This window comes from Cavia porcellus, unplaced genomic scaffold (assembly GCF_034190915.1).
Source record: "Cavia porcellus strain 051 isolate PalLab524CR breed Dunkin Hartley unplaced genomic scaffold, mCavPor4.1 scaffold_17, whole genome shotgun sequence".
NCBI classification, from domain to species: Eukaryota; Metazoa; Chordata; class Mammalia; order Rodentia; family Caviidae; genus Cavia; species Cavia porcellus.
The window spans coordinates 13,674,900-13,688,412 of record NW_026947500.1 but is presented as its reverse complement, the minus strand read 5'-3'; the positions used below and the strand labels follow the sequence as shown (position 1 = coordinate 13,688,412).

Genomic DNA, 13,513 nt, shown 5'->3' with positions numbered 1-13,513 from the left:
ATTCTGCTTCCAGTTTCTAGTTAAAGTTGTTGGGAACATCATATTGATTACAGTAACTTCCCTCTTTTGGACAGTGCTATCACGCTAAGTTCCAAGAAGTGGGTTTATGGAGCCCAAATGTTTTGAATTTTTTTAAGTGTTGACAGTCAGTTGTGCTTTCACAGGTCTCTTCTCCCCCAGTACCACCAAACCAACACCCACTTTAATTAAATCTCAATAACATTAAATATTACTACGAAAAATATACTCTGCTAACTTTTTGAACAGAAAAATGATGCATTATGATTGTTTGTTTCTGACTAGAACATTGTGTGTACAATCCTATGAGTGGTAGAGGCTTTGCTTTTGTAATGATTCACTGAAGTTCAGGGTCTGTCTTGGTCAATGACTCCTACTCTTTTCTCATACCCATTTATGACATAGTAAAAAAAAAAACATATTTTGTCTTCATCCTCAGCTCCCAGCAGGGAGCTTCTAAGATGCTTGTTGTTTTCTGAGTAATAGAGGTGCTAAGGACATCTACTGTCTAATATTTGGTCTGTACTCCTGACATGGATTTCCTGAAGCCCTAGGAATTTCCTAGGTGGGAGAAACCTCCTTCATTCTGACAAGGTGACTCTTGGTGGACTTCTGGAGAGCTTCAGGATGATGCAGGTCACTACAAAGCCCAAGCCATGATTAGAAGCTTCAGACTCTCAGTCTTATCACCCCTGAGCCTACAGGGGGAAGAGGGGCTGGAGAATGAGTCAATAACCGGCCATGCCTCGAACGCATTCACGTGCCAGGAGTGTTGCACACCCTTGCTCCCTGGGAACAGAAGCTTGCACACCCAGTACCCTTCAGATTCCATGTCTCGATTGGGCTATCCATCTGTATCTTTGTGATATCATTTATAATAAGCTACATACATAGGCCAAAGCTAATCAGAGTTTGTGAATGATTAAACTATCAAATTTGAAGAGGGAGCTGTGGGAATTACCACCTTACAGATGGTTGGTCAGAAGTAGAGGATTGACATCAGAGTGGAGGGGCAGAGTGAGCCCTTATTGTATGGAATCTGTGCTGACTCCTAGTGATTAGTGTCACACTTGAATTGTGGGACATCTTGTCAGTATTGAAAGAGTTGGCATTGCTTAAGGCCAAGGAAAACCCCATACATTTGATGTAAGGAGGTTTTATGGCAATAGGAAAAAACAAAGAGTTTTCCAGTTACTGTCCCGTAAAGGATGATACCACACCACTGATCCGCTTTCCCAAGGCTTAGCTCCCTGATTACTCCCCTTTTCTGTCCTGCTCCCAACCATATTGAGTGGAACCATGCCCCAGAAAAAGTATTCCTAGAACATGAAACCTACAGAGCTACATTTCTGACAAAAACCTAACAAAACAAGGATAGACACAGCAAAGAGACACCAAGGTAGTCACCATGACCAGTGAGGCAGACTTGAGAGGAAAAGGATGTGCTTAATTGTTGATCCCTTTTAACATAGGAGCAACTAATGTAGAATTTCTCTGTTGGACACCTCATCACTACCTTAATCTCCTGAAACCACAGAATGCAAAATATATTTTCTACATTCTGTTTTCTGTTCTAATATTCTTAATCTTATAGTTACATATGTACCCATAAGAAATAAGCCTCTGTATGGATAGGATCAATTTTTGAGGGCAAAATTTCTGGATAAAATTGTATATAAATTTCAGATTTAGTGAAGACACGATCAAGTTCCATTTCTAGAAATGTGCATCAATTTGCACTTCCACTACCAGTGTGAGAGAGCTCTTGCTTCTAGATATGTGGAGCCCCTTAATCCATTTGAGTAATGACATTTGTATAAATTTATATCATTGATAGTCTTGCAAAACTGTGTCATGGTAAAGTGTAAGAATGTTCATTGAGGAATTCTTTACATTAGCAAGACACAGCCTAAATGGCCCCAGAGGCTAAGTAAAAGGATGGTGAAGTCATAAAGAAGAATACCATGTTTTTGGTAAACAGTGAAAGAAGTCGGAATATGCCAATATGTTCTAACATATATTATTCAGTTCAAAACACAAAGTTCAGAATAATGTGCACGGCACAATCATATTTGGGGAACAATAAGATGCACACATAGATTTGATATATGATTGATTTTTTTCAGAAAGGTAAACGCCAGGCACTATGACCTCTGGGAGCAGGAGTGCTCAGGGGTGGATCTGAAGAGGGAGATTTCACTTGCAGTTTCTTCATTACCTGAGCAATTTTACCAAATATACAAACTTATTTTACAAAACACTATAAAAATATTTTATATTTTTATTTTAACATATTTAACAGGCAAAAGTTGAATATACTGAAGGTGTAAAGCATGATGTACATTCAATATAAAGCATGATATACATTCAGTAGCCATATATGCGATGATTTTGTTACATTCTGTAATGATTACTGCAGTAAATTAATACCTTCATCACCAGCTGTGCTCTGTAGACCTGTGGCATATGCCCATCTTGTCACTGGATATTTATATCGTCTGACCGACATCTCCCCATTTTTCACTCACTCTGCTGCTGCCCACTGCCAATGTACCATCTATAAACGTAATGATAGTGAATTGTCAAATAAATATTTTGTTTTAAATGCAATTTTTTTTCCAAATAATGATTCTGTATAAACTAAACCTATTTTCCACTTACTTATCTTGGGAAATACAGGGGAAAGAAACTATTCTCGTTTGTGTAAGATTTAGCTTTACCTTTCCATTGATGATGAAAAAGGTATAAGTCATGTGAGACTAAGTTCTGTTATGCTGTTCTTCAGTGGTTGTCTCTATAAGTCCCATGTGTGATTAACAAAAGTAGGGTTACTCAGATTTCTGAAGTAGGGTGAAATTATTTATTTATTATAGGATTCTCAGATGTAAAATATAATTTATACATGGATTCCTTTTATCATAATTTCCTGCAATATATTTAAAGAAAGTTAACTCTGCAAAAGTATGATTATATAGAAGCTAGTTATAAAAATTGTGATCCTTATAGGTTTTTTTTCTTTTGTAGACAGGGTTTCACTATACAATTCAGGCTGGTTTTGAACTCACTTTGTAGCACAGGCTGGCCTCAAACTTGCAGCAAACCTCCTGTCTCAACCTTCTGAGTGTTGGGATTGCAGGAGTGCACCACCACACCCAGCTGTATCCTTATAGTTAACACATGAGAATAAACATTTATATAATAATAGGCCAAGACAGTGCTAACTAAGCGTACTCACATGGTTGGGCAAGCAGTCCATTAATTTGAATCCATGTTAAGATTGAGCTATATAAAACTGGTCACATAGTTTATAGCAATTGTATGCTAAAAATTATGAAAATTATCACAAAGCTTTATGCCTTATTTCAGGGGTATTTCAGAAACCTGTGGCAATATATTTAATATATTCACTGTTGTAGAAGTGAATTTTTAAAGTTTCATATTTATAAAATTATACACATCTATTATAACAAAATTGCATATTAGACATGTTTATTTCTCTACATAGTTTGTATATACTTATATGCATATAAAACATGGAGAAATATGGGAAAAAAGCAGATATATTTCTTGGAAAGAAGACTGATAGTTGAAATAGGGAGTCCTTTATCGCTTTCACTGTGCACTATATGTTTTTGTAGTGGTTCTGATATGGTAATGAATGGATTGCCAGCAAATCTCACCAACCATGAATTGCATTTTAATATCAAATAGTTATTATCAGTTTTTTTTCCTAAAAGTATTCTCCAGGATAGCATTTGAAAATATATGCATATATACTACACATTATATTACATAGAAAGACTATATATAAATATATTTTATGATATATATATATTGATATATTCATACTATTAGACAATACTACTAAATATATATTTATCTTTATTACATGGGTAAATATATCTAGAGAATGCTGAGTCTAACAATATCTAACACATCTCTTTATCACAGGACTTCTGTAATATGCAAGAACGGGGGTGATGTAGCCAGAGACCTCCAAGTAAGGGACAGTAGTCACTTAGCCCAGGTCGGCGTGGTGACTCCACAGAGAAACTCGCTAATGTTTGGTGAGTGGTGAGAGGGGCAGACAGAAATTCACATGAGCAAATGGGGATAGAGAAGAATAGAAAGGAAGTAAATCATTCTCATTTCCCACCCTCTGAAGCTTTACCGTCTGCCATTTTTACCACAAGTAACCTGATGATTGTCCAAAAAGGTAGATTCCCATTCTGGAGACTGAGGCACAAGGATCACAACTTCAAGCTCAGCCTGGGCAATTTAGAGACTTGGTGAAATTGTGTCTCAAAAATAAAAAAGTGAAAAAGGAGTGGGAATGTAGCTGAGTGAGAAGGTTCTGGTCTCCAGTACAGCAAAAAATAAAAATAAAATAAAAAATCAAATCAAATTCACCATGAAGTAAAATGGGATCTAGAAGCCATATTTTTAACAAGCAGAGAATTTAATTCTTGCAACTTGAGGATAAATTTGAGAAACACTGCCTCATTAAAATAAAATTAATTCTTTTGTTTATAGGCTCATAATAAAATTGAATAAATTAGTTTAATTCCTAGAGATCAGGATTTTCAGATTGGGACACCTACAAACAGGAATCAATATCATGCTGTGAACGGATTAAACAAGTGCATCACGTAATTCTGACAAAAGAGGGAAACCTCTTGAAGATATCTCCTTTGGAGCAAAATCTCTCATTCTAATCCTGTATGTCCTACGTACCAACTTGACTGCAAAGCTTTGGCCTGTGTTTGTTCTCTCTCACTCTGGTTTATAATTCTTATAACTCTGAGAACAAAGCATCTTACAGGTAGTTTAAACATCCGCTTGGTTGGGCCAAAGTGGTTGAAGGGAATTATGAACTACATTTACTTGCTTCCTGGCTCTGCCCATTATGAACTGCTTGATTTTCATAGAGTTATTAAATTTTTCTCATATTCAGTTTTTTTATCTGTAAACTGGAGTATTATTTTACTTATATCAAGCAGTCATGAGGAATAATTAAATGAGATAATTTATTTAAAATGCTGGGTAGTAGCTATTAGTTAGATATGCATTGATTTAATACATTCTGTATGTGGGATTTTTCAAAATTGATTTTAGTGTTTGCTAAAAATTTGAATGAATAGGTTTCTTTATCCTGAGACACGACAGAGTTGAGCAATTTGTTATAATTATATGGTGTTGATTTATTATATTGGCATTTAGTATCAATAAATATTGCCATTGTATAAGTAGTTACCAGGAATCTAACATAACAAACTAGAACAAGGTCTACTTTTTAGAGTAGATGCAGTTTTAATTTCAAATACTTTATTTCTTGGCCCTAACTATGAAATTGCCCTATGCAATATAGTAGTTTAGTGCATAGGCAGTGCTTTCCAAATTCCCTAATTCATGTTAAACAAATTTCAGAAGATTGTTTTATATTCAGTGTCATTGATTTACTGTTAAAACTATACATAGTGTGAGTAGAATATATATTGTTATACTAAAAATTCGTAATAGAAGTGCTTTTACCTTACACATTCAGGAAATACAAAATTCACTGGCAGACAAATAAATCAGTAGTGCATGAACTTGATATTTAGGGAATGAGTTGTCTTTATCTTGTCATTTGGATTATAGTACCATTATGGCTAATCTAGAGCAACAAATTTTAAGTCACTGAAATACATATTCTCTTAGATATTTTCACTTGTCTCTCAATAAAATTTAAAGTGAATTTAGTGAAACCGAGGCATTAGTGTTTCCTGGCAGTAGGACCTCTACCAAAAGGAGGCATCTAAACGAGTAGTTCTCAATCATGGTTGCACATTGGAAAGTTAAAAAGGTAAATAAATAAACAATGCCTATGACAACCATGCAAATCTGATGTAACTGGTCTGGGGCATTAGGATTTTAAAAGCCTTCCTAGCCAAGATGCAGAATCGCTTGTTTCAGCACTGTTCGATATCCACGGAGACAGAAAAGGGACCCCATTCTCTCTCTGGTGTGTGGAAGAGTTGAGTAACAGCCCTCCCCCAATTGTATGCATACCTTCATCTTCAAAACTTGGGAGTGTACCCTGAGATGGCAGAGGGACTTTACAGAATGATCAGGTTAAGGAACTTGAAGACAGGAGTTTACCATGGATTATCCAGGTAGCCTGATGTAATCACAGGGGTCCTTATGCAAGTGAAGTCTAAGTGAGATGGAAGTTGAGAAATGACCGAAGCTGAGCAACAGAGAGAAAAACATTTCAAGAGCTTCTCTTGTTTGCTGGCTTGGAAGACAGAGAAAGGACCAGAAGCCAAAGAATGTGTGTAACTTCTGCAAGCTAGAAAACTCAAAGGAAATAGATTTCTCTTGGAGCTTCCAAAAGAATCACTGAACGGTAGCATAATAAATTTGTGTTGTTTTAAACCAGAGTCTGTGGTGATTTGTTACAATAGCAATTGGAAAATAAAATAAGGGAGGATAAGTTCCATCCAGGAGCAATTTGAAATGGTCTGATGGGGAGCTTTATGTCAACAAAACAAACATCAGAAAAGATAAGAAAAGGCAAGACCAAGTTGCTGTGTCTACATTCTTATTAAAATTTAAATCCATTCCTTAAGCTCTTTATTTCTGATGTGCTGGAGATTGAACCCAGGAGGCTCGTGCATGCTAAGCACATGCTATACCACTGAGCCATACCTCAACAGCTCCTAATTCTTATTTTTGTCACATGCAATAATACTTTTGTCATGTAGAATCTTCTTAAACACAAACTAACAGTCCGGTGTTATCACTGTCAACCAGAACCTCATGCTACCCGTAGCACCACACACACACACACATACACACACACACACACACACACTGAAAAAAAACAACAAAAAATCAAAAACAAAATCTCTGATAATAATAAGTAAATGAAGATTTAACCAAACACTTCTGAAAAGCTGCCCACCACAAAGAGATTCATTGATCACCATGTTTTTATGTTCTATCATGGCTATGGTAAATTCAAAATTTTTATTTGGTGGATTCCAAAGAGCTTGAATATTTGCTGTATGAAGATACTCTTTTGAAACTGAACGTTTTGTAATACAAACTATGTTGCTTTTCTATGCACTTCTGATAAATAGAAAGAGGCACTCATCCCAAGAACCAGGGACATTTTCATCTCCAGGGGCTTGATAGGCTATTCCCTGGCCATCTCTGGTGGATTAATTTGTAAAACTTTGTTGGAATCTGGGTTGCAATATTAGTAAATGCAGCTTTTGCCTTACAGTTTGAGGGTGACTCTCTTTCATTTAGCTTAGACTATTAGCCATCAAATTAGTTTACATAAAGTGCCTAGGGAGGTGTGGTCTATTTGTAACAGTTCAATAAATCTTAGTTGTCTTGATTATAGATTGTAAGTAAAGTATAAGAGACAGAAAGGCTTGGGTTAGAAACCATATTGTACTATTATAATTTGTGCATTTGTGGGCAGCAATTTCTTGAGTTTTGTTCAGTTCAGAAACAGGTACAAAGGGCAGGAGGACTGCAAGTTTGAGTTCTGTCTGGACAATCCATTTTAGTGAGACCTCGCTTCAAAATAAAACATGAGGAAGTCAGGTTTGCTCTCCAGTACTAAGAAAAAAAGTACAAGATAAAGAACTTTTGTAGCATGGATAGTTTTAAATATTACTAAATATTGTTAAACTACCAGGAGATCTTAGCTTGGGACTGTCAGCTAGTTCTAGCGGTGGCAGAAGACCCATTAATAATTCTATCCTATGAGCACATTCCTACCAGTACAATCACCTACAAACACTAGACAAAGGTTTTCCAGGACATTCCTATAAGAAAATATACATAGTTCTTAACCAGGTAACAATCCTATGAATAGTATTTTATTTTGTAATATTTAACTTCTATTGAGTAAGGATAAAAGAAATGTTATTAAAATCTCCTAGTGTCTGTAAACTACATCTTCAGAATGAATTTTGTATCTATCAGGTTTGGACATGGCGACAGTCAGGGACAGCAGCAGACTGTGGTGATCCGGGAGGTGGTCTGCACAAACTGACGAGCCAGATGCTTTGTGGCCATTTTGGCTTATCCAAATTTCAAGGGTATTATAAAAAAAAACATACAATAACAAATATTTGTCAAAACAATGAAAAATGCATTTATTTATCTTCTTAAATACATTGAAGATCATAAAATCTAAATGTTTTATTTCCAATCTGTGACTGGGGCAGATAATTTGTGTGAAAAGAATTCCATGTGTCTCTTCCTAAATAAGATACACACCATGCCACCCTACACTTGAAAACGTTGATATCTCAAGGCCACACCAGTCTGATTAGCAACAGTTAACAAGAAACATTCTTTATGTGAATGAACACTTGTTTTCTGAAGCAATATGGGAACTTGGATGGTTCAGTTACTACCCTCATGCGTCTACAACTAGAACACCTTCATCTCCCTGAAGAGAAATTTTACCCTGATAAGCTTTTCTTTTTTGTATTAATTGGTATATTTTCATCCCAGGTGAGTTTTATCCCCCAAACACCAAGATCTAGCTGCCTCAGATTTTTAGGTGCTCGTGTCATTTGTATACCAAGCAAAGCCCAGGAGATTATTGTACCATTAATCTTTGCAACTAATAAGATGAATCTAAACCAGCTGCCTTAGAAACAGAGGTGGGCATTTCACCGGTAACTCCTTTCCACAGCTCCTTGATGAAGATGATCAACTGGAGCAAAACTTCTGCATGATCTATTAATAGAGAATGAGGATTAATGAAGGATTATGTCATAATGAGTCTGCCTGCAGAGTAGCTTCAGTTCTGGTCCTTTGCTGCCAAAATACAGTTCTCATTTCTAACAAACAAAGTCTATCTGAGAGAAAGCACAGAGCCCCTTTAGAACTGGAAAGTCCTGTGCATAATAATGAATCTCTAACTCTTCTTTTGCCAAAGAGCTTCAGCACTTTCAATGTCATAGGTCAATGCAGTGATTCAGAGGGGGCCTGATCCTTATCTAAGCTTTTGCAACAAAATTAGAATGTGCTGTAGTCTTATTAAAGAAATGTTTGTTCCTCCATCAATGAGCTGAAAAGAAAGCGGCTCAATGTACTTTTGCAAATTACAGCAATAAACTGCTTGAATTAACTGCTTTATTACAAATATTTAATTATTCTGAGGGTTAAATATCCAACATTTTGGAAAGGCAAAAATTAGCAGTCCACTTCATAACCTACTTCATTTAAAATCTGTTACAGTTGTGTACTTCTGTTTTTATTTTTAAGCAATTCCAACTTTCAGTTGTCATCATCACGAATTCAACTGGTTTCCTTCTACTTTGGATTAAAAAGAAAAATACATACAGCCCTAATTTTGAAGTAAGTTGTTAAGAAAATCAAATTTGTAGCTTGCAAACAATAAAAAGGCAAAACTTGTCTTTTTTTCCCTAGGAACATGAAGAGTTACAGAAATGAAATATGAAATGAAACAGCAAGTAGGGTCAGTCACATTTTATGTAAGACGTCTTGAGATTTTGATAAATTAATGTTATTATTTTTAAAATGGTTGCTACTTGAGTGTGGCCTAAAGCCCACTCCTTCTTAACTTAAAAAAGGGCCATAAATTAAAGCTATATGTTAGAAGAAAACTTGACGTATATTGAACAAAAAGCAAATGTTCTCAAAAGGAAGTCTTTATCCCAACAAAATAAAATTCAATTCATCAATTTGAATCTGTTTTCTATTTATTAAATGGTACCTAAGCAGTTGAAAATTATTCTTAAAAACTGATCTTTTTTTCTGGGTTATAATCTTAAAAAATAAGAAAGTAGAGAGCATTTTGCCAGAGAGCAAAGAAAAATATTACAATAACAGAAAGTGGATCAATCAGGATATGCTTCAAGAGAGGGATATATCAAAGCTTTATTATAGTCTCTTTCCACTTACTGTTTGGATTCACTAATCTACATGACTAAATTGACCATTCAGTGCCAGAAAATCTGCCATGTAGGTCTCGACTTTTCATAGCAGCTCTTAAATGTGTATTCGGAAACTACAAAGTGCTGAATATATTTCAATCCTTTTTATGCTACGATTTACAACTAGTGACCTTAAGCAATGTCATGCATGTAAAACAAAATTATGAGACCACCCTGGTTTAGAGCCCAATAAAGGTATAGAATCAAACTTCATTATCATTCAAATTTAATAGGGGAGAGGAATAATAAAAAAAAATCCATAGTAATATAGACAAATCTATTTTATAGTTTTAGTTTGTAAAAACATCCTCCTTCACTTGTAGTTTGCTATTACCGGCTCAGAGTAAGTAGACAATTATCTAAGCTTAACGCCAAAAGTAATAATGTACTGCACACATTCAAAATCCTGTGCCACATCAGACAGTGCCTGCAGGAACCAAACATTTATCGGTTGCGCCTTACAGCAACAGCAGGTTTGAAAATTTGGCTGCCCGGACTGACATTTAGTAAAATCATAGTTTTAGCTTGATGCAGTACCCAACACAGGAGACCCTGATACTGGGATGCCTCTCCGGGCAGTGTGCCTCCTGATACCCAGAAGGACTGTGGGCTCCTCTCTGTCCCACTCCTTGCCATGAAAGAAGTCCTTTTACTGCCCTGCTATAGCTGGCACACTGCCCTTTTCACGAGCCCAACGAACCGTCATCTTGGATGTAACAAATTAGTACATTCTCAGAATAATAATAAGCGCAGGCATGAAAACACCATTGTTTTTATTTGGAAATGAAGTAACTCATTTTAGCTGAGTGACTTTTTCAGCGTAGTATCACAGGCCAAAAATCTTTTCTGAAAAGAATAGTAAGAATAGTCAATTTAAGGAAAAATATGACACATCATTTGCCTAAAAGAATAAAAATAATTGGTGTTTGTTATAGTTCAAAAGAAACTGAGTTGAAGGGATCTATAAATGTAAAACAAGTGATGTGTCCATTTCGAAGTAAAATTAGAGGAAAAATTAGAAATGAATGCATATGGAGTTGATTGTTGATATTAGGTTAAGATCTATTAACTGATTTCTTTGCTTGTACTTGCAAAATGTATTTAACTAAGAGCTCTAGGAAAAGACCAGGTATTTAAAAAAATAATGAGAAGGAGATAATGTTAAAATACTAGAGAATAACATCAACATGTTTTTATATGTTAATGCTAATGTTAAAATTTATTTTGAGTTTTCCAAAAAATTTCTTTCACTACTGTGTGTGAGTGTGCATATGTGTGTATTTCCATCCCCAGGAATTATTTTACTATGTTGATAAGAAAATTAAAAAGTTAATGCTTACAAATTTATAGTCAAATCTACTTCCAAGTAGAGCCATAAAATTTATAGGAAATATTTTTCCTCATTTCTCCAAAAAGGCCATCACCATTTTTTTTATGTGAAGAGCTCTGGAAAATAAACTATAAGAACTACTGTTATAAACTCTTTGTGACAGTTTTAACGGAGATTTAAATAGCAAGTACATTCTGAAGCAAGCAGAAAGCTGAAATTAGAATTGCCAAGAAGTACAACACAATAAAGTAAATAAATATATTTTCAGTATTCTATATTGTCCAACACAGGTTTATAATCTAGAAATCAAAACAGTCATTAATCTCTTCTTCCCTCACTCTAGCTCTGATCTTCTAAACAAATCATGGTATTTTATGTGAAAATGTACCACAAATTTACTAAACTTTCTGGTTCAAATGAGTTCAAGAATATCTCATTATAAATGGAGACACTCCTGAAAAGGCAGCCAAGCATGACTAAAAAGATCACTCTTTTACACAAAAAATAGCCTTCTTATTTTAGCCTTTGTTGAAAAGACATTTGGCCAGCCACAGGGGAAATACATAATCTACTTTTATATTCAAATAATTTATTTGAAAACTCTATGGCTATGAGGACCCTAAAACAATTCTGGGTTGAATATACATATTACATGGGTTTATGTGATCTTAATCATTGACTAGTTTTCGTGTGCTATCAAGATTTTGGCAGTTCTTAAAGGAGACAAACACATTCTAATACTTTAATAAAAATTAGCCGTTAAGTGAAATTCTATCTGAAACGGACTAGCTGGTATTCATGTGATATAGTTCTGTAAATAATGTGATACATACAGTGAAGTTTGAATATTGCAATTCTATTCATGTAATAATCTAACAATTGGATCTAATACACATTCCAACACACAGTCTGTCTGGTAATGTATCAAAACTTATGCCATTCATAATTTGTCTGTTTATAAAGACAAGCAGTACTACTTGAGTATTTCAAGATTTCAAAAACCTCCCTCCACATAGATTTGCTCTTGTCAGTTCTGTGAATTTTTGTTTCAGTGTTTTGATCCTTAGGCTGATGGTATGAACTCTAAACCTCAGTGAAGTTCACTGTGGAACACTTCCCCCCACTCCCACCTTGGAAGCCAAGGACGTTGCCAGCAGCAAACTATGTATGTCCATTTACTTCACGTAGGACACTGTTTCTTTCATTCAGTTCAGCTCAATATCCACGCTTAGATAACAACAGAGAACAGTACAGACTGAAGAGGAAAAGCTTACAGCAATCAGTTGCCTCCTAAGTACGTTAGCCCTCCTTATTTAGGTTTTTAAAAAACAGACAATCATACAATGAATTTCAAGCAGCCATACAAAGCATTTTTAAAACTGTTTCTACAGTTTTAATTTCCTTTTATTATCACACACAGAAAGAGAGGAAGTAGCTATGCCATTCAGGTCCTAAAACTGGTAACTTAGAGAGTCTAGAAAGTTTCCTGTGCTTTCTACCTATGTTTTTCCTGTGACTTTTCAAGGTGCAAATCAGATATTGCTAGTCCAGATACAGAAGACCAAAACGTAAAATGTCGACTTGTCTCTTGTACATTCTGGGTGCCTCCCTAGACTCTGCCCCTCTCCCAGCAAAGCAGAATGAATATCTGGGCTAACCACACATTTCAGGACAAAGGAACTAATTCATGGGGGAGGGGAGACCACACACCATTTATAAGGTTTGTTCAGTTTACAAGAAAACTATTGTCAGGGCTTTGTTGATTCATTATGAATGACCCCGCGTGACAAATAACAAGTGGCCACCCCCTTGCGGCTCTTGCCCAGCGTACTTCCTGCATGCAAGAGCACCCCTGGGCTAATCGCTATGTAAGGAAACATAACTGTAGGTACATAAGAACAGCTCTGATCACAGATATACCCATCAGGTTGAAGATTTGATGAAACTGTGCTTCTGGTCCCCAAAAGACTGGGCACAGTAGGACAGTGCATGCTATTGCTGTACAAAACTCTGATGTGAAGAACCAAATTCCACTAGAGGGAGTGAAAAAGCCCAGAAAGGATCATAGAGATGCTGACTCTATGCAGGGTCCTACCGCTAGGACATTTTAGTCACTACAAAATCTTCTTGTCTCTCCACCTACAAAATGGGACTAAAGTATTTTTTTAAAGGAAAATCACCTTAAAATCCTTTG

At 35.7% G+C, this 13,513-nt stretch overlaps 1 long non-coding RNA gene across 2 annotated transcripts in view; it reads right to left on the bottom strand.

Moving 5' to 3' along the window:
* Window positions 1-2,448: 2,448 nt before the first annotated feature.
* LOC134470845 (uncharacterized) overlaps window positions 2,449-13,513 on the bottom strand; it is a 476,510-nt gene continuing 465,445 nt past the window's right edge. For both annotated transcript variants that reach the window (XR_010040023.1, XR_010040024.1), the window contains exon 3: window positions 2,449-2,575. This is a non-coding gene — a long non-coding RNA (uncharacterized LOC134470845). The remainder of the gene's footprint in view (window positions 2,576-13,513) is intronic.